The sequence below is a fragment of the Nicotiana tomentosiformis genome, chromosome 1 (genome assembly GCF_000390325.3).
Source record: "Nicotiana tomentosiformis chromosome 1, ASM39032v3, whole genome shotgun sequence".
Lineage (NCBI taxonomy): Eukaryota > Viridiplantae > Streptophyta > Magnoliopsida > Solanales > Solanaceae > Nicotiana > Nicotiana tomentosiformis.
In genome coordinates this window covers 23,806,605-23,829,280 of record NC_090812.1, presented here as the reverse complement: position 1 = coordinate 23,829,280, position 22,676 = coordinate 23,806,605, and positions in this window count along the sequence as shown.

Sequence of the window (22,676 nt, the reverse complement as noted above, 5' to 3'; positions counted from 1 at the left end):
GACAGCCTTCGCTTCTGCAGAGAAGGAGTCCGCTTTTGCGGACTCGCTTCTGCGGTCCAAGGCCCCCTTAGCCCAGGCCGCATCTGCGACCATTGCGTCGCTTCTGCGGTCGCGCTTCTGCGATGCCTCATCCGCTTCCGGGGACTATGTGCTTCTGCGATGCCAGGCTCGCTTCTGCGAGCTCGCACTTGCAAGCCAAATTTCGTAGGTGCGATTGCATTAATAGGCATCAACAAGTTTCAATTGTTCTAAGTCCAAATTTGACCTGTTAACCATCCGAAACTAACCCGAGCCCCCCAGGACCTCAACAAAATATACCAACAAGTCCTAAAACATCATACACACTTAGTCGAAACCTCAAATCACATCAAACAACGCTAAAACCACGAATCATGCTCCAATTCAAGCTTAATGAAACTTAGAAATTCCAACTTCTACATTCGATGCCGAAACCTATCAAATCAAGTCCGATTGACCTCAAATTTTGCACACAAGTCATAAATGACATAACGGACCTATGAAAATTTTCAGAACTGGATTCCGACCCCGATATCAAAAAGCCAACTCCCCGGTCAAACTTCCAAGCTTAAATTTCTGTTTTAGCCATTTCAAGCCTAATTTAACTACGGGTTTCTAAATAATTTTTCGGACACGCTTCTAAGTCTAAAATCACCATACGAACCTATTGGAATCATCAAAACTCTATTCCGGGGTCGTTTACACATAAGTCAACGTCCAGTCAATAGTTTTCAACTTAAGTTTTCATCCTCGAAACTAAGTATCTCAATTCATTCTGAAACCTCACCGGACCCGAACTGACTACCCCGGCAAGTCACATAACAACTATAAAGTACAGAATGAGCAGTAAATGGGGGAACGAGACTGCAACTCTCAAAACGACTGGCCGGGTCGTTACATCCCCCCTCTTAAACAAACATTCGTCCTTGGACAGATTTAGAATTATACCTGGAGTGGTGAAAAGATGAGGATAACAGCTACGCATATCATGCTCGGTCTCTCAAGTCGCCTCCTCGACCGGATGACCCCTCCACTGTACTTTTACTGAAGCAATGCTCTTCGATCTCAACTTTCTAACATGTCTATCCAAAATGGCCACTGGTTCCTCAACGTAAAATAGATCCTTGTCCAACTGGACTAAGCTGAAGTCTGACATATGAGATGGATTGCCGTTATACTTCCGGAGCATGGAAATAGGAACACTGGATGAACTGCAGTGAGGCTAGGTGGTAGTGCAAGTCTGTAAGCCACCTCTCCAATCCTTTCAAGAATCTCAAAAGGCCCAATATACTTAGGGCTCAACTTGCCATTCTTCCCGAACCTCATAACACCCTTCATGGGCGAAACCCGGAGCAAGACCCGCTCACTAACCATGAATGCAACATCACGAATCTTCCGATCAGCATAACTCTTCTGTCTAGATTGGGCAGTACGAAGTCGATCCTGTATCAATTTAACATTTTCCAAAGCATCCTGAACCAGGTCTGTACCCAATAGCCTAGTGTTGCTCCTAAACGCACACGCAAGTATACGTGGTCGTACAAGTAATATAGGATTGTAAGTCCAGATATCGTACCCACAGGGACTTGTGATTAACTATCAACTAAATTAAACCAAACAATTAATATATTCAAGCGAATCCTAACGTATGAATATTTAACTAGAATTAATCCAGAGTAACAAATTAAGAGATTAAAGGAAACAACGACAAGCTTAAAGACGAATTCAATGTGAGTGAATATTCTAGAGCTATGGGTTAGCTAACAATCCCGTTGAGTTTTCCACTTAAATTGTCTAATTAATTTATCTAGTTTATTGGTTGACAGGGTTAATATTGCTCGTAACCTTCTCTCGAAGTACAACTCGCCTATTCAAGCTAATCTAACGCCTATATTCCTATGGAATTAGAATTAATAATTCATGTACAGTAACCAATCAAGGAGATTAGGTATATTCCTATCCTAACTGCAAATCCGCCCCCCTCAAAGTTAAGATCTTGCTCTACTCAATCTTATATGCAATCTAGAATTCCCTCTCCCGAGTTCAATCCTAGATTCGTAGATAGTATTCAATTGGTGATCAAGCAATCAAATAATTAAGTGCAAGATTGAATAAATAAACCAATATGATAAACTAATAAGAACAATTCAAGCTTCAAACTACAACGTTCATGTAGCACCCAAAACTCTAAAACTAATAAACTATGCGATTAAAGGAAGAGAAGAGAAGAAAAATTAGTTGAAAGCCTCCTCCAAGCATGGTGTTCTTGCCTCCAGTCGCAAAACTTCTCCAAAATGGTATTTAATGACTATTTATATGTGTAGGGAAGAGACCTAAACGAAATAACCAAGTCCAAAACCAAATAGGAGACGAAATAAGCTTTAAAAATCCGGAAACGCTCGCCACGGGCCTCGTCATACACTGAGCCTCACAAGCTCTGTAGCGAGCTCCTCCTCGCTTTAGGCTTAGCGTCGCATTGTCAAACGCGAGCTAGAAAGCTTGCGTCGTATGCTCTATCGCGAGAATTGCATCTCGCTATGCCTGCTGCTTCTTTGCTGATTTGTTTCAACTTTCTTTCGCTTAACTTAACTTTTGCATTTCACGTTTCTTTTTGTTTTCCTTTCCAAAATCCTTGCCTTGTTTCTTTTCTTTTTTTATTTTATTTTATTTTGCATTGGTTACACTTTTGTATTCCTTTGTAATTAAATCCTACTAATTAAATAATCATACTTCATTCTTGTAGTGTATAAAATACACATAAAATCTCTAATTTGCTCCAAATTTCATCTTCAATGTACCTACACATAAAATAGACTCAATTAAGCACAATTATAGTATAATTTATCATTAAAGCACCTAAAATGTAAGGTAAGTAATGTACTAAAAGTATGGAATTATAGCCAAACATCACCTAGCCTCGCCCGGCTCGAACCAACCCACTGGAGACCGGCACCGCCTCCCATATAAGGCCTCATACGGTGCCATCTGAATGCTCTACTAATAACTGTTGTTGTAAGCAAACTCCGCAAGTGGCTAGAACTGATCCCAAGCACCCCCAAAATCTATCACACACGCACGAAGCATATCCTCAAATATCTGAATAGTGCGCTCGGACTGTCTGTCCGTCTGAAGGTGAAATGTTGTACTCGACTCTACTCGAGTACTTACTCACGTTGTACGGCTCTCCAGAACCGTGATTTAAACTGTGTACCCCGGTAAGAGATGATAGATACTGGTATTCCATGAAGTCTGACAATTTCGCGAATATAAACCTGAGCCAGCTGCTCCGAAGAGTAAGTAGTAACCACAGGAATGAAATGAGCTGACTTGGTCAATCTATCCACAATCACCCAAACTGCATCGAACTTTCTCTGAGTCTATGGGAATCCAACAACAAAATCCATATTGATCCGCTCTCATTTCCATTCTGGAATCTCTAACTTTTGAAGCAATCCACTCGGTCGCTGATGCTCATACTTTACCTGCTGGCAATTTAGGCACCGAGCTACATATTCCACAATGTCTTTCTTTATCTACCTCCACCAATAGTGCTGTCTCAAGTCCTGATACATCTTTGTAGCACCCGGATGAATGGCGTACCGCGAACTGTGAGCCTCCTGGAGAATCAACTCATGCAAACTATCTACATTGGGCACACATAGCCTACCTTGCATCCGTAATACACCGTCATCTCCAATAGTGACTTCCTTGGCATCACCGTGCTGAACTGTGTCCTTAAGGACAATCAGATGGGGGTCATCATACTAACGTTCTCTAATACGATCATAAAGAGAAGACTGAGAAACCACACAAGCCAAAACTCAGCTCGGTTCGGAAATATCGAATCTGACAAATTGGTTGGCCAAGGCCTGAACATCAAAGGCTAAAGGCCTCTCTGTTACCGGTAAGTATGCTAAGCTGCCCAAACTGTCCGCCTTACGACTCAATGCATCGACCACCACATTGGCCTTTTCGGAATGATAGAGAATGGTGATATCATAATCCTTAAGCAACTCTAACCATCTCCGCTGCCTCAAATTAAGATCCTTCTATTTAAACAGATGCTGTAGACTCCAGTGATCGGTATAAACCTCACAATGGATACCGTACAAATAATGCCGCCAAATTTTCAAGGCATGAACAATAGCTACTAACTCAAGGTCGTGGATAGGATAATTCTTCTCATGTACCTTTAACTGTCTGGACGCATAAGCAATCACCCTACCGTCTTGCATCAACACTGCACCGAGACCAATACATGACGTATCACAATACACAGTATAAGATCCTGAACCTATAGGTAACACTAATACTGGGGCTGTAGTCAAAGTAGTCTTGAGCTTTTGAAAGATCTCCTCACACTCCTCGATCCACGTGAACGGGGCACCCTTCTCGGTCAATCTGGTCATAGGTGCGGTAATAGAAGAGAAACCCTCTACAAATCGGCGATAATACCCTGCCAAGCCAAGAAAACTCCGGATCTCCATAGCTGAGGATGGTCTGGACCAACTCTGTACTGCCTCAATCTTCTTCGGATCTACCTTGATCCCCTCGCACAAAACTATATGACCCAAAAATCCCACTGAATCAAGCTAGAATTCACACTGAAAATTTTGCATATAACTTCTTTTCTCTCAAAGTCCGAAGCACAGTCCTTATGTGTTGTTCATGATCCTCTCGATTCCGGGAATACACCAGAATGTCGTCAATAAACACAATGACGAATGAGTCAAGATAGGGCTGAAATACACTGTTCATCAAATGCATAAATACTGCTGGGGCGTTGGTCAGCCCAAATGACATTACAAGGAACTCATAATGACCATACCGAGTCCTAAAAGCAGTCATCGGGATATCTGGCTCCCGAATCTTCAACTAATGATAGCCTGAATGCAAGTCAATTTTAGAGAACACTCTGGCACCCTGAAGCTGATCAAATAGGCCATCAATACGTGGCAATGGGTAACTGTTCTTTACTGTAACCTTGTTCAACTGGCGGTAATCAATACACATCCGCATAGAACCATCCTTCTTCTTCACAAATAATACAGGAGCACCCCAAGGCGATACACTAGGCAGAATAAAACACTTATCAAGTAGTTCTTGTAACTGCTCTTTTAATTCTTTCAATTCTGCTGGGGCCATACGATTTGGTGGAATAGAAATAGGCTGAGTGCCTAGTAACAAATCAATGCCAAAGTCAATATCCCTTCCGGGTGGCATACTCGGAAGATCCACTGGAAATACATCGGGAAAATCCCTTACTACCGAAACTGACTCCACGGTTGGAGTATCAACACTAACTTCTGTCACATAGGCCAGATACGCATCACACCCCTACTGAACCATTCATCGAGCCTTAAGAAATGAAAAGACCTTGCTAGAAACATAATTCAAGGTACATCTCCACTCTAGCCACGGTAGACCTAGCATAGGCAACGTCACCGTCTTGGCATAACAATCAAGGATAACGTGATAGGGAGACAACTAGTCTATGCCCAAAATAATATCGAAATCCGCCATACTGAGCAATAATAAATCAGCTCTGGTCTCAAAACCACTGATAACAATCAAACATGATCGATACACGCAGTCAACAATAATAGAATCACCCACGGGTGTAGATACATAAACAGAAAAACTCAAAGAATTACGAGATACGCCCAAATACGGGGCAAAATAAGATGACACATAAGAATGAGTGGATCCTGGATCAAATAAGACTGGTGCATCTCTATGACAGACCGAAACACTACCTGTGATAACCGAATCGGATGCAACTGCCTCTGTCCTAGTAGGAAGGGCATAATATCTAGCCTGGCCTCCCCCTCTATGGTGACCTCTACCTGTCCGACCTCCACCTCTAGCTGGCTGTGCAGGTGGAATGGCAACTGGTGCAGTAATCATGGACTGAGAAGCCTGAGGGCCTTGTGGAATAGTTGGGGCCTAAGAGATCTGTGGAGGCGCAACCCTCCTAAGTCTGGGGCAATCCCTCACCATATGACGAGTGTCACCACACTCAAAACAAGCTCTCGGTGGACATGGATGTTGTGACTGGCTCGGGCCTGATCGACTAGACTGATCGCTAGAAGCACCGCGTACAGGAGGTACACTAGACACTGGCGGTGCATAATAGGGATCCTGGGGCCTAGGAGTGGCCAGAGTACCGCTGGCAGCTAGAAGTGCTGAATAAATAGGGCGACTCCCATAACCCCTACCCTGACGAGCTGTAGCTGGGCTACGAGAACTGTTATACATGCCAGAATCTCGAGGTTTCTTAGCTTCTCTCTCTTATCTCTCCCGGGTCCGCATACCCTCAAATCTCTTAGCAATTGACACCACCTGCTGGTATACGATGTCCATCTCCAGCTCTCGAGCCATACTGAATCTGATACTAGGGTGGTGGAGCCCCTCAATAAATCGACGAACCCACTCTCGAATAGTAGCAACCAAGGCTGGTGCATGCCTAGCCAAATCACTGAATCAGACCGCATACTCTGACACTGTCATAAAACCCTGGTGCAACTGCTCAAACTCTGCACGCCATGCATCTCTACGACTTTGAGGAACATATTCCCTCAAGAACATTTCTGAAAACTGAGTCCAAGTGAGTGAAGCTACCTCAGCCGGACTATCCAACTCGTATGCCCGCCACCCTTGGTAGGCCGCTCCTCTAAGTTGGAATGTCATGAAAGAAACCCCACTAGAATCCACAATACCCATAGTACGGAGGATGATGTGACATTCTTCAAGAAAACCCTGAGCATCCTCTGAAGCCAAACCGCTGAAAGTGGGAGGGTGGTACTTCTTGTACCTCTCGAGCCTGAGTTGTTCCCTCTCCGAAACTACTGCCATAACCTCGGGCCGAACTAGGACAACTGGCTGTACTGGTATAACCCCTGGGGCATGGTCAACCTGGGCCCGTGGCTCTGGAGTACGGGCGGCGGGAGTTTGTGCTCCTCTCCTGGCCTGAGATGTGGCAGGAGCAAGTGGAATTAACCCTACCTGAGCTAGAGTGCCAAACATGCTCAAAACCCGTGCAAGAGTCTCCTGAAGTGCAGGGGTAGTAACAGGCATCTCAGGTGCCTGCTCTCCAACTGGAGCTACTGGTGGCTCTGCTGCAGCAGCTCGTGCAGGTGCTCTGGCTGCACTACGTGGTCTTCTTCGGCTCTAGCTCAGCCTCTGCCCCGGCCTCGGCCTCTTGCGACTTCAACTGGGGGTGTGGGTGTCTGATCATCGGATCCAGTTGTGCGTGTCCTTACCATCTGTAAGAGAATAGAAAGACAAGGATTTAAAATTTTGAAGTCAACAAATGCGCACGATAAGGAATCAAAGAAGTGAACATTTTCCTAACAGTTCCATAGCCTCTCGAAGATAAGTACAGACGTCTCTATACCGATCCGCGAGACTCTACTAAACCTGCTTGTGACTCATAACAACTATGAACCTAGAGCTCTGATGCCAACTTGTCACGACCCCAAATTCACCCTCTGCAGGATATCGTAATGGCACCTAGTCTCTAAGACTAGGTAACCCTAACAATTTTTGCGGAAATACATAAAATAAAAGTGAAGCCAAATTCTCAACATATGAAATAAATATAAAACTGCAATCCAATAATTTCAACTCCCAAAACCTGGTAGAAATAAGTCACAAGCTTCTAGGAAGTACCTGGTCTGATAGGAAGTACTTGGATCTGCACAAAAGATGTGCAGAGTGTAGTATGAGTACACCACAATGGTACTCAGTAAGTGCCCAGCCTAATCTCGATAGAGTAGTGGCGAGGTCAAGTCAGGTCCCTACTGGTTTAAAAGAAAAGTAAGGCAAAAGATATAATAATATTTTTGAAATGACTGAGGATTTAAACAATAAGAAGTTTCAGAAAATATCAGCGCAGTAAATAGAGGTAAACAACAGGGTCACTCCCGAGGTACCACCTCGTAGTCCCAAAAGTAAATCTACAGTACGGGGATCTCCCGAGAAATTGCCTCGTAGTCCCAAAAGCAAATATGTAGTACATGGGAATCTCCCGAAGAACCGCCTAGTAGTCCCAAAAGTAAATATGCAGTACAAGGGGATCTCCCGAGGAACCACCTCGTAGTCCCAAAAATAAATATGCAGTATAAGGGGATCTCCCGAGGAACCGCCTCGTAGTCCCAAAAGTAAATATGCAGTACAGGGGGATCTTCTGAGGAACCGCCTCGTATTCCCAAAAGTAAATATGCAGCAGGTAGTCGAAGGAACAACAAATTTTCCGAAAGAAATCTTACAGTTAAAGATTTAAATCAAATCAAGGAAAGCAGGTAATTCAACTAAGCATGTTGCACATAATGCACGTAAGAGTTAAGGCACGTAGACATGTGATACTAGGCTAAACATGATCACTACATATGCTAAGGTAGCTTAGTTAAAGAATTTAAAAGAAAACTACTCAACAAGAACCGATATTTCCAAAATTTAGCCCGAGTACGCACTCGTCACCTCGCGTACACGGCGCTCACATATCACAAAATGTTACAACAGTTTCAAATCCTAAGGGGATTTCCCCCCACACAGGGTTAGATAAGTCACTTACTTCAAGCCAAGCTCAATCAGTCAATAAGAATGCCTTTCCCTCGATTTTCTGACTCCAATCGGCTCGAATCTATTCACAATTAATTCGTATCAGTCAATACAAATTATAGGAATTAATTCCATATGAAAATACAGATTTTTTTCAACAAAAACCCGAAATGTAACTCAAAAATCGCCCGTGGGGTTGATCGTTTGCCAAACCTACACCACTATTGAGTAGCGAGGATGGTCGATGCAGTTTTACCCAATAAGGTCAGGATCGATTTTCACAGGGAGTTAATTGATTTGGAATTAGGTATTTATCTAAATATAGATGTGTGTGTTGTTCCTAATTTCACTTCCAAACATAATGGTGTTGATTCTACTTCTATTTCTATTTCTATTGGATGATAAGATTAAAGCTAAGTACAATATTTTTGATGATAGCTTTCAAGTGTTTAAAAAGGACTAGGGTAGTGACTTCCGCCTAGGTGGATATCTAACGGGTATCAGTAATCTAGGGCGAGTTTGATTTGATTGGGGTCATAATATAGCTATCACACCCAAGTACTCAATCTATACCTCTAGGTAGTTTGAGTGATTTTGCCCAATTTGGCTTTCTCAAGTCCAAATGGGTATTCATGCAATACAAGTGATATTAGCTCAAGTCGGGTATTACTATCTCTAGGTTTAACCCTTTTATTGGGGCTATCAATTTTTTGAGTTCACCCCAATTCCTTGTTAGCCTAGTTTTTCTAGACTTAGTCCCTCTTTCTCAAGAAGAGGCTAAGTCACAAAGGCATGAATCAGTGTTTGCAATCACTAATTCTACAATTCTAGCATGAACTAGGCTAAATATCACTAACCCATAAACAATCAAGCCCTAAAATTTAAGACCCACTAAATACCCACACTAGGGTTGGGTCACAACCCTAGCTATGGGTCTAGCTACACATAATAATAGCAAAAATCAAAGATAAAGAGAAGATATAATCCATAATACTAAATTAAAAGATGAAAATCTAATGTTATAAGGTAAATCTTGTACAAAATTGATAAAAAGGGAAAAACTAGTCGTCTCACGTACTCAGAAAAAACATAACATAACCTAAAATTGACAAAAAGATTTAATTATACTAAGCTAAAATTTTCGGACAAAAATACCCTGCGGACGTTTCGCGGCCGCATAATTCTGACCACGGCCGCACACTTGCTTTTGCAGCCGCGTAATTCTGATCGCGATCCGCGTTTCTTTACATATGGACTTGGGTTGAACCTTGTTTCGCGGACCGCATAATTTCCGCCGTGTCCGTGTGAGAGACTTCCGCTGCCGCGTAACTTTGATGCGGACCGCCCTTCTCATTTTTGCTTGAATTATGCACTCTCTGAACCTTAGCAACCGCGATCCGCGGAATTCCCATCGCGGTCGTGTTGTTACTTTCGCGGCCGCATCCTCTTGTCGCGGTCCGCGTTCATGTTTGTGCCCAAAAAACCATCTCTCTGATTCTTCATATCGCGGACCTCGAAATAATGGCCGCGTCCGCGTTGATACTTTCGCGGCTGCACTTTTTTGTCGCGGTCCGCGTTCCACACCTCTTGGCCTAGTCTTGGGTTTTGTTCAAGTTTTGACTCCTTTATGAGTTGATTATGGCTCTTTTGGCTCATTTTGAACAATCCCTACAAGCAAGCATATTAAGTTAGTTTCCGGGAATACCTTCATGCATTTTTGGCCCAAAACACAAGTAAAAGAGAGCAATTAATAGGCTAAAATCCCTACTTATCAACTCCCCCAAACTTAAGCTTTTGCTTGTCCTCAAGCAAATAAGGTAATTCCCACATCCACAAGAAAAAAAAAAGATATTTCAGTTGGCCTAAGGTGACTTTATCAAGCATCAATTGGGACTAACAATTACCCTCAACACAAATGAATTATCAACAACGTCATGTTATTACCTTTTGAGTTCCATAGTTCTAATATGACACTAGAGCATCAAGAGTTGACTCAATTCATCAAGGAAGCTCGCTCTATCACGTAGGTCATTGTGGATCCCAAACTCATTCTCCTCTACTCTCCATGAGCAAATCTCACTTTTTAGAATGTAACACTCAAAACAAGGATTGTAAAGAAGTGGGCTTATCACTCTCAAAAGAATGCCACAAGTCCGGCTCTAAGTACCATAAGCTTGCCCCTTATGTAAATCACCACTAATGTAAGCTCACTCAACTTGAAATCATATAGGGCTTTAGCAGGGATGTAATGAAGGCTTTTGGACCAAGGTAGGGCATAACGAACTATGATGGTTTCATCTTTCCTTAAGCACTCCATTTTCTCATTTCGGCTCATACTTTCTTGAATCTTTGAGTCATTTTTCTTCTTCCTTAGGGGAACTAGAGAGACAAACTGTCACTCTTTCTTACTCATGCAATCATTTTTCTCCCTTTCTCATCATTCCTTGCCTTTTATCATTATGTTCTTTGAATCCCTTCAACCTTCTCTTTCTTTTTGACATTTTTCTTTTTGGCTTTTCTTCCTTTTCTTTGCCTTTCCTTTTCATCAATTCTTTTTTTTTAACCTTTTATCACTTTCAATTTTCTCGTCTCTCCCCCAAACTTATGCTTTTGCCAATTGTTCATCATGAATGCTAAGAAAAGATTGGGTTCCAAGAGAGGGTCATTATAAAATGGATAAAGGCTTGTAATGTGGCTATTGAATGAAAAAGGCTTAGGCTCAAAGGGGTTGACTAGGGATATCATAATGGTAGGCTACAGAAGCTTTCAAAGTTCAATTTGGACCAAGGAGAGCCTACAATCACTTTTCAAGTAGAGCTATACTTAGAATTTCGCCTAGACAATCATTCAGGGCAAGTTCTAGACTTATTGACACAAGACTTGGACTTGCAATTCAATACCTCACCTCTCAAGCTACTGGATTGTTAAAGAGAACAGATTCGAAGGTCCACAACAACCCTATCTAAGATTGAAGATCACAAATGGCTCAAAGAAACCACTCGATGATTGGTTTAGTCAACTCAAGAGTCTAAAGGTCACAACTAGAGCTATTCTTTGTCAATCAACTTGTCTCTAGCCATGAGGTCGAAGGTAAATGTGTTAGTACCAAGTGAAGCCTGCTTGAGACACTTTTATTCATTACTACAATATATCAAAGAAAAAAAAAACGGACTCAATCCCTTAAGAAGGTTTTCATGCCATCCATCGTTGGGAAGAGCCACCCGGTTCACACAACATCCACCTTTGGAAAGAATCGTGGCATTAAGAAAACAAAAGGCTTATTGATCACGCAGAATGTAAAAAAGAAGCTAAAAACTCAAAAATAAGCTACTAAAGGAAATAAGAAGCTAAGCTATTAAGGAAAAATACAAAAGAAGTTATGAAGTAAACTACGGAAAGTAAAATGAATATGTACAATAATGGAGTGAAACAAATATATACAAAATGGAAATGAATATATACATCGAATGGTAAAGTTATATTCCTACCAAAAGTGAAAAATAACGAAAGTGAAAATAACGATAAATAAAGGTAAAGAAAAATAGTATCATAGTTATTACATATAAATGTCATCAAATCATAACCAAATCAAAATGGACCACCTCTCCCCCCCAAATAAAAGATAGCATTGTCCTCAAAACTAATATCAAAATAAGATCAGGGAAGGGTTAGATAGTAAAGAAAACTCCCTATGTGGTCTCTGTCTGCATGGGGTCAGGCACATGAGTGGGGCCCTGTGACTGCATAGGATCACCAGCTCCCTTCAGGTCCTCTAACTGGATCTCCAAATCCTCTAACTGGGGGACCAAAAATCCTCTAACTGGAGCTTTGTTTGCCGCATGCTCTACTGTGTGTGCTGCTGGGGCAGTCTCCTCCATAAGAAAGTCAAGTGGGATATCTCTAGCAGAAGTGAACTTCTCTACCTCCCTCTTCAGCTTCTCCACTGACTCCTTTGAGGCCTGAGTCTTTCTCATCTTCTTTACCTGCTTGCCCAGATCCTTGATCACCTTGCCATGAGTATCCAAAGTCTCCAGAATCTTCATTTGGTTGTCCAGGAGCTTTTTATGGTTGTCCAGAATCTCCTTCAATGAATCCTCCACTGATGGAGGTACTTGAAGCTGTCCTGGGGCTGACTGTGCTGCTAATGCACTGGATACGACAGATAGCTTTGAAGTAGCCGCCTGCATCCAGTTGTTGATGTTGGATAAGGTCTGATAAAACCGCAGTGCAGTCTGGGGGTGAGTAGAAGATGAGGGCACAGATAGTGGCACAGTGATGGATGGCCCGGATGAAGGAGGAGGCATGCCAGCTGAAGGTCCCTCTGCTGTGGAAGGCTCTGACCCAGTGGTCTCTACCCTTGGCTCTTCAGACTGGCCAACGGAGGTAGTGGCTTTACCCTTTGCTTTAGGGTTGTCCGGTCCTTGGAGGCGATACTAGGAGAAAGGTTTCTTCGGCTTCACCTTCATGTCATAGTGCCTCCCCTTTACCCGTTGGTCCTCGAGATACATAGTGATGATGTTCGGGTAGGGGTAGGACCTTTATTCTTTTTCGGTTGCTTTGGAGATGTGGTGGGATATGAGATTCCCCATATTGATTGGATACCCCGCCATGATGGAAGCTATTAGGATCGCCCGGGAGAGTGGGATGACACTATCATGCTGGCTAGGATCAAGCCGGCTACATACAAATGTGCACCACCCTTTGGCTTCAAAGCTGAGGGTGTTTTTGGGGATTGGGACTCCAGCTACGATCCAGGCCGGTGTTGTCCCTGGGATGGCTATTACTTCTGCTAGCCAAGGCCAGGCTGCTTCATCTAGGGCCATCTTTTCCAAATACTGTACAACTTCCACATCCTCAAAACCCGCATATTTGTCCAAGGTGTCGCCATCAAACCGTATCTTCAAGTTCCGTACCTTTGTCATAGTGGTGCCCTTTTTGATGTGGGCAACATTTGCGTAGAACTCCTTAACAAGGTACTCATTGGAATCCGGAACCTTGCTGGTGAAGTACTTCCACCCTTTTCTCTCCTCAAACTGTCTCTTGGCATTTGGATTGTGAGAAAGGAGATCTCTTTCTATAAAGTGTCGCTCGAGGGTGAGCGACCTTTGGGGATACCATTCCCGGAATTTGAGGTATGCTTTCTCGCTCACGAATCAATCCACCCACACCTCGGGCTTCCTTGATCTAGAAAGACCATCCACATTGGTATCACTCCCTCTTCTGTCATCCGGGACTTCGACATCCTCATCTACATTGATAGGAGCAGCTGTTGAGGCCAGAGTTGCAGCAGGTGGGGAAGATGGCTTTGATGCCTCACTACCTCCCTCTGAGCCATCAAACGACCTAGAAGAGGAGGTAGCTTCATTGATTAGGTGACAGGGTTGTGATTGGGCCTCTTGTTGAGGTTGTGTAGACTCCCCCTCAGAAATCTCCTGGGATGGGAGATATTTACTTGTGTCTGATGATTCGGCATGAGGTCTAGCGAGGGTTTGCTTTTTTGCTTATGATTCTTTGAGCTGCTAAGGGCAAAACCTGCTTTCCTTTGCCCCGGCCTCGGGAGGATTCTGCCCTCCCTTTTGATTTGTCTGCTCCTCCACGAGATCGCACCATTTTCTGCAATAAATAATTAGTGAAAGATAATTAGAATTGGGGTTCAATCATGCCTTAAAGCAGTACAGATGAAATGAACAATAGTGTTTCTCAAAATAGGGCATCGCGGACCACAAAAAAGTGGACGCTCTCGCAGAATGCCCATCGCGGACCGCGAAAAAGAGAACGTGATCGCGAATGACCAATCGCGGACCGCAAAAAAATGAATGCGACCGCGACCGCGAAAGCAATTAACAGACTCTTTGAAGTTCACAAGAGCGGACCGCGAAAACTTGAATGCAGCCGCGAAGGACCAACCGCGGACCGCGTAAAAGTTACTGTGATCACGAACTCTTAGCAATCACCCAGTAACTAAAAGCTGGGGTAGCGCGGACCACAAAAAAATGAACGCGGCCGCCTACCCTATCGCAGACCGCGTATAATGGACTGCAGACGTGAAATTCAAAGAAGATCGGTATTAAGAACACTAATAACTAGGGTTTTTACTAAGTGTGCAAAAATTAGTTCAATTAACCATGCAAAGTTAATTACCCCAGCCCCAATTAGGCATATAAACACTACCCACATGTATTTAAGTATCAATTAAGCATTAATTTGAGATCATGACATGCATCTAACCCTAACTAAAAAGAAAAATTAAAACAAAGAGAAAAGAAAAGAAAAAGATAAAATCACATCATGGAATTGAACATACCAGTTGTAAAAATGTAGTAGGAAATGAACTCTTAATGTGAAATAGATGAAAATTGAGAGCAGGATGAGATGAACAGTGCTTTTTGTGCGGTGAAACGTTAGGGTTCAAAAAGTGTAAAATGTTTAAGGAACCCTTATTTATACTAATCAACTGTGGAACCCACCGCCTTACCTGATCGCCGCCGCAAAATTCTATCGTGGTCTGCGCTATGTTACCTTATGTAGACCAGCTTCAATATTGGCCGCGGATCGCGAAATTTTGGGCGCGGTCCGCAAACTTCCAACACTTAACCAAATTTTTCCTTGTCAAAATCCTGCACTGCACAACCAGTTCCTACATACACTTCACAACCAGTTAATCCAAAATAATGCCTAATCTAAGAAGAAAATCAAAAGAAAGAAAAATATATGGGTTGCCTCCCAAGAAGCACCTGATTTAACATCGCGGCACGACGCATGTTACCATCATCATTTGAAATGGATCAAGGCCACCACGTGGCTATCATCAATCTTTCCAAGGTAATGCTTCACTCGGTACCCATTGACTCTAAGGATTTCACCATTTTTGTTTTTCAAATCGAGAGCACCAAACGGAGTTACATGCACCACTTCAAAAGGGCCACTCCACTTTGACTTGAGCTTTCCCGGAAACATCCGTAACCGAGAGTTGAATAGAAAAACCAAGTCACCCTCCTTGAATTCTTTGTTCCGGATATATTTGTCATGTAAGTACTTCATCTTGTCCTTATACAAGGACAAGCTGGAATAAGCATCGAACCGGAACTCATCAAGTTCATTTAGTTGTTCTACCCGGAGATTGACAACTACATCCCATTCAAGGTTCAACTTATTCAGCGCCCACATGGCCTTGTGCTCTAATTCAACCGGAAGATGACATGTTTTCCCAAATACCAACTAGTACGGAGACATACCAATTGGAGTCTTGTAAGTTGTACGATAGGCCCATAAAGCATCGTCGAGTTTCCTTGACCAATCAGTCCAGTTTGCATTGATAGTCTTGGATAATATGCTCTTGATCTCCCTGTTGGAGACCTCAACTTGTCCACTAGCCTGTAGGTGATAAGGGGTTGACACCTTATGATTGACACCAAACTTAGAAAGTAAAGTGTCGAAGGCTTTGTTGCAAAAATGAGAACCCCCATCACTAATGATAGCCCTTGGGGTGCCGAACCTTGTGAAGATATTTTTCTTTAAGAAATCCACCACACTCCGTGCCTCATTGTTAGGAAAATCCACAGCTTCAACCCATTTGGGAACATAATCAACAACAACCAGAATATAAGTGTTCCCACATGAACTCACAAATGGCCCCATAAAGTCGAGGCCCCATACATCAAAAATATCAATTTTAAGAATAGTGGTGAGGGGCATTTCATTCTTCTTGGAAATTCCACCAGCTCTTTGGCACTCATCACAATGCCTAACAAGCTCGCTAGCGTCTTTGTACAAGGTAGGCCAATAAAATCCATAGCTTAGGACCTTTGTAGCAGTTCTCACCCCACCATGATGCCCACCGTAGGGCGAGGAATGGCAAGCTTCAAGAATACTCAATTGCTCCTCTTCCGGAACACATCTCCTGATAACACCATCATTGAAAATCTTGAAAAGATATGTCTCGTCCCAATAATAATCCAAGCTGTCCCATTTGAGCTTCCTCCTTTGGTTAGAAGAGAGCTCACTCAGGACAATGCCGGTCACAAGAAAGTTAGCCACATTGGCAAACCAAGGCATCCCATTCAAAGACACGAAGAGGAGTTGTTCATCCGAAAACGAATCATTAATCTCGAGGCCATCATGGGGCCTCCCCTCCTCTTCCAAACGGGACAAGTGGTCCGCCACTTGATTCTCACTCCCTTTTCGGTCTATGATTATAAGGTCAAACTCTTGTAGAAGAAGAACCCATCTCATCAACTTAGCCTTAGAGTCCTTTTTGGTCATCAAGCAACGAAGTGCCACGTGATCGGTGTGCACAATCACTTTGGCACCCATGAGGTTCGGCCTGAACTTTTCTATGGCAGAGACAATGGATAATAACTCTTTCTCGGTCACCGTATAGTTGACTTGGGCGTCGTTCATTATTTTTCTTGCATAATAAACTGGATGAAATATCTTGTTGATCCTTTGCCCCAAAACCGCTCCTACCGCAACGTCGCTAGCATCACACATGAGCTCAAATTGTAAGCTCCAATTGGGTGAGGTAATGATGGGATTGGTAGTCAATCTATACTTGAGAAGCTCAAAAGCTTTCATGTAATCATCATTGAACACAAACTTTGCATCTTTTTCCAACAACTTGCACAAGGGGTTCACCACTTTTGAGAAATCCTTGATGAACCTTCGGTAAAACCCCATGTGACCAAGAAAGCTCCTCACTCCCTTGACGGAATTAGGAGGATGGAGTTTTGAAATCACTTCAATTTTTGCTTTGTCCACTTCAATACCGTTCTTTGAGATCTTATGGCCGAGGACAATGCCCGCCTCGACCATAAAGTGACATTTTTCCCAATTAAGCACTAAGTTGGTCTCTTCACATCGGGACAACACTTTGTCAAGATTATCCAAGCATTCTTCAAATGAATCCCCTACAACACTGAAATCATCCATGAATACTTCGAGGAAGTCCTCCACCATATCCGTAAATATTGCCATCATACACCGCTGAAAGATAGCCGGTGCATTACACAAACCAAATGGCATCCGTGAGAATGCAAATGTGCCATACAAACAGGTGAAGGTGGTTTTCTCTTGGTCTTCAAGTGCAATGAGAATCTGGTTATACCCGGAGTACCCATCCATAAAGAAATAATAAGCACGCCCTGCAAGTCTATCCAACATTTAGTCAAGAAATGGCAATGGAAAATGGTCTTTGCGGGTCACTTTGTTCAGTTTTCTATAATCCATGCATACCCTCCAACCGGTAACAGTTCTGGTGGGGATCAACTCATTTTTCTTATTTGTGATCACAGTCATACCCCTCTTCTTCGGGACACATTGTACCGGCAAAGTCCATGAACTATCCGAAATAGGGTACACAACCCCTGCATCTAGCCATTTGATTATCTCTTTCTTGATGACGTCTTGTATGTCCTTATTCAACCTCCGTTGATGTTCCACAGATGGTTTGGCATCTTCCTCGAGTATGATTTTGCGCATGCAAAAGGCGGGGCTTATACCCCGAATGTCAGCCAATGTCCATCCTATTGCCTTCTTCCTTCTTTGAAGCACCACAAGGGTGGAATCTACCTGCACGTTAGTTAAGCACGAAGAAAGAATAATAGGTAATGTGGAACAAGGGCCTAAGAACTCATACCTTAGGTGTGAAGGCAAGGGCTTCAACTCCAATGTTGGTGGCTCCTCGGTTGAGGGCTTTGTTGGCAGAGTCTTCCAGTTCTCAAGGTCCAAGGAAAGTTTACGGGGTCCAGATATGTAGGATCCCATTCCTTGCAAAACATTTGCACATTCTATCAAGCCTGCCTTCTCATCATCCTCATAATTCAACAACACAGCTTCCAGAGGGTCTTCCACATTGATCATAGCACTCGTGTCATCTACAATCACCTCCGTCACAAGATCCACAAAAGAGCATACTTCGTTGCTATTAGGCTGCCTTATTGACTTATACACGTGGAACATAACTTTTTCATCGCCCACCCGGAATGTGAGATCCCCAGCTTCCACATCAACCAATGCCTTCCATGTTGCTAGGAAATGTCTCCCCAAAATGATTGGCACCTCATAGTCAACTTCACAGTCGAGAATCACAAAATCTGCGAGAAGAATGAACATGTCGACCTAAACTAGAACATCATCAATAATCCCTAGCGGCCTCTTCATTGTCCGGTCCGCCATTTGCAACCTCATGGAAGTAGGTCTTGGTTTTCCAATACCCAATGTCTTGAACACAGAATATGGCATCAAATTAATGCTCGCTCCCAAATCACACAAGGCTTCGGCAAAATTGGCACTACCAATAGTGCATGGAATTGTAAAGCCACCGGGATCTTCTAGCTTTGGAGCCATGGAATGCACAATGGCACTCACTTGATGTGTCATTTTGATCGTCTCACAATTCATTGACCACTTCTTTGTTACCAAGTCCTTCATGAACTTGGCATATCCCGGCATTTGTTCTAGAGCTTCAACCAATGGCACATTGATGGACAAACTCTTCATCATATCAATGAATTTCTTGAATTAGTTTTCATTGGTTTTCTTTACAAGCCTTTGAGGATACGGTGGAGGAGGCCTTGGCAAATGGGCCTTGTCTATCATGTGTTCCCTAGATGGGCTCACATCATTTTGTGTCTCCTTCACGTTGTCATCAATGTCTATCCTTACTTCATCATTCACATTCTCATCATTGGCTTGGATCTCATCATCTTCTTGCACAACCAAATCATCATTCACAATCTTTCTTGGATTGGAGGCACTTGCATCTCAACCTCTACCGCTTCTTGTGTTCACCGCCATAGCATAGCCTGTATTATTCCCATCCTTCGAGTTTACTACCGTATCACTTGGTAGTGCCCCCTTATGGCGAGTATTCAATGCTTGAGAAATTTGACCCATTTGTACTTCCAAGTTGCGGATAGAAGTATTGTGGGAGGCTATTTGGGCATCGGAGTCGACATTTCTTTCCATCATTTGCTTGAACATACTTTCTATCTGCCCCATCTCATTGTTTGAAGAACTTTGCCCTTGAGACGGATATGGAGGCGGGTTATTGGATTGTTGATACATCGGGGGCCTTTGAAATCCCGACCCCCGATTGCCTTGGTTATTGTTGCTCCAACCCCTCTTGGTTTCCATTGCCTCCCCAATTGTTATTATTGTTGCCACTCCAATTGCTATTATTGTTTCCTCCTCAATTTCCTTGTTGGTTACCCCAATTTTGGTTGTTGTTCCCCCAATTGTTCGGATTGTTGTTGTTGCCACTATTCCAATTCCCTTGGCCTAGGTTTCCCCAATTTTGATTGTTTCCTTGTGATCTCCATTGTTGATTTGGAGAATTGCTCCGTTGACCTTGGTAATTATTAGCATATAAAACTTCCTCACTTTGATCATCATAAGAATCATCTTGATTGTAGCCACTACTAGGGGTGGGCGTTCGGTCGGTTCGATTCGGTTTTAAGAAATTCGGTTCGGTTATTTAGTTTTCAGTTTTGTAAAAGTAGTAACCGAAACCGAACTGAAATAAGTTCGGTTCAGTTCTATTTTTTAATTTCGGTTCAGTTTTCGGTTTGAACATTATCATATTGGGCTCTCTATGTAATAATTGGACTGACAGATTTGTTGGTTTTGTTTCAAAATTTCGGTAAATTAGACTGAAACCAACCGAAAATTTGTTGGTTTGCTAATAATTCGGTTTTTCGGTTCACCGAACCAAATAAATTAATAACCGAAAACCGAACCAAAAAACTAAAATTTTAAAATTTTAAACCGAAACCGACCGAAAAAACCGAATAACTGAAACAGAAATAAAAAAAATTCAGTTCGGTCGGTTCTTTCGGTTCGGACCGAAATATGCCCACCCCTAGCCACTACCACTCTACTCAAATTGCTCTTGATTGCTTTGCACTTGTTGACCACGCTGTCTTCTCTTGTTGACCATTACATTCTCTCCTTCCATGGCGTTTACTTGATTTGGCCCCTGAATCTGCTGAAGTTGAGCCTTTGCTAACTAGTTCATGGTAGTTGTCAATTCTGCTATGGCTTGTCCGTGATCATGGAGTTCCTTGTGAAGTTGGATGACATTAGGGTCACCCTGAGGTACATTTGCCCGACTTTGCCAAGCTGAGGAGGTGTCCGCCATCTCATCTAGAATTTCACATGCTTCTGAATATGGCGTGTTCATGAAGTTACCCCATTCCAGCTGATTCACCACAAACTGGTTGGTTGTGTTGATACCCCTATAAAATGTTTGCTGGATCATTGCTTCAGTCATATCATTGTTGGGGCATTCTTTTACCATTGTCCGGTACCGCTCCCAGATTTCATGTAAAGGTTCATTTGGCTCTTGTTTAAAGGCTAAGATCTCATCCCTCAATGTTGCCATATGACCCGGAGAGAAAAACTTTGCTATGAATTTCTCAGCCAACTCATCCCACGTGGTGATGGAATGGTTGGGAAGTCTCTCAAGACAATCCAAAGCCTTCCCTCTAAGTGAAAATGGGAAAAGCCTCAATCTCAAAGCGTCCTCAGATACATTCGTCTGCTTCCTCCCCCAGCATGTGTCTAAAAAACCTTTGAGATACTTATATGCGTTCTGATGTGGAGCTCCGGTGAAGAAACCCCTTTACTCCAATAGTGTCAGCATGACATTGGTTATTTGAAAATTGCCCGCCCGAATCTGGGGCGGGACAATTGTACTTGCGTAGCCTTCATTGGGTAGCACCCGATGTGCTGCCCTTGGAGGAGGTGGGGGAGGGTTTGGCACGTTGTCATGAAGCGCGCGGCCTTTTCTTTGTACTTGAGGTTCTAGGTTGACCTCATCCACATCATTTTCATCTACCTCTGTCACGACCCAAAAGTAACCCCCTGTCGTGATGGCGCCTATCGTGGAACTAGGCAAGCTGACTCATTTCCAAAACAAAATGATATTTTCATTTCAAAGATAATTTCAAGGTTATTTAACATAAAAACCTCCATTTAAAGAGTTCAAATCAAAGAAAAATAGAAGTGCGGAAAAGAAAAGCCCGACATCGGGTGTCACTAGTCATGAGCATCTACTATAATCTGTCTAACAATATCAAGGCTAACTCAGCCTGGAAGAATAGCTAAATACTACTAGAGGAAGATAAGAGGGAGAAGAGCAGGGGTTGCGATCGCCAAACAGCTACCTTGCTATCTCCAAGAAAATCTGCAACCAGAACACTCAATAACCGCTCCCGTGTCCAGCCACACCTGGATATGCACACAAGGTGCAGGGAGTAACGTGATTACGCCAACTCAGTAAGTAACAACAATAAATAAAGACTGAGCAGTAGTGACGAGCAATAAAGCATAAAACATTCATATAAGGAAATCTCAGTAAAATACCACATGCTCTTAAAAATCAGGATTTGAATCAAACATCTCGTTTAAACCCAGTTCCAATAAAAATCATTTTTATTTTCCAATAGTTTTTCAAACAAAGGCTCAATGAAAAGGTGAGCAAAAATGATGAAATCATAAACAGCCACTCGGGCAGACCTCACAGTCACTCGTGCCACTCGGGCATACCTCACAATCACTCTTGCCACTCGGGCATACCTCACAATCACTCCTGCCACTCGGGCATATCTCACAATCACTCTTGCCTCCCAGTCACTCAGCACTCGGCACTCGCACTCAGTAGGTACCTGCGCTCACTGGGGGTGTGTACAGACTCCGGAGGGGCTCCTTCAGCCCAAGCACTATAATCTGCATGGACAACTCACGTGCGATAATAATAAAGTATGCTGCAGGCGGGCAGCCCCGATCCACACTCATCCTCACCAATCAGGCCCTCGGCCTCACTCAGTCATAAGTATGCTGCAGGCGGGCAGCCCCGATCCACACTCATCCTCACAAATCAGGCCCTCGGCCTCATTCAATCATAAGTAACTCAAGCCTCTCGGGCATTTCAGTAAAACAGGGCATTCGGCCCAAAACATTTATATACATCAAAATAGAGTCATAAAACTGAGTTATATGGTAAACAAGTATAAACATGACTGAGTATAGATTTTCAATCGAAAACAATGAGAGGATGGTAAGAAACAGCCCCTAAGGGTCCAAACAGCATTGGCGCA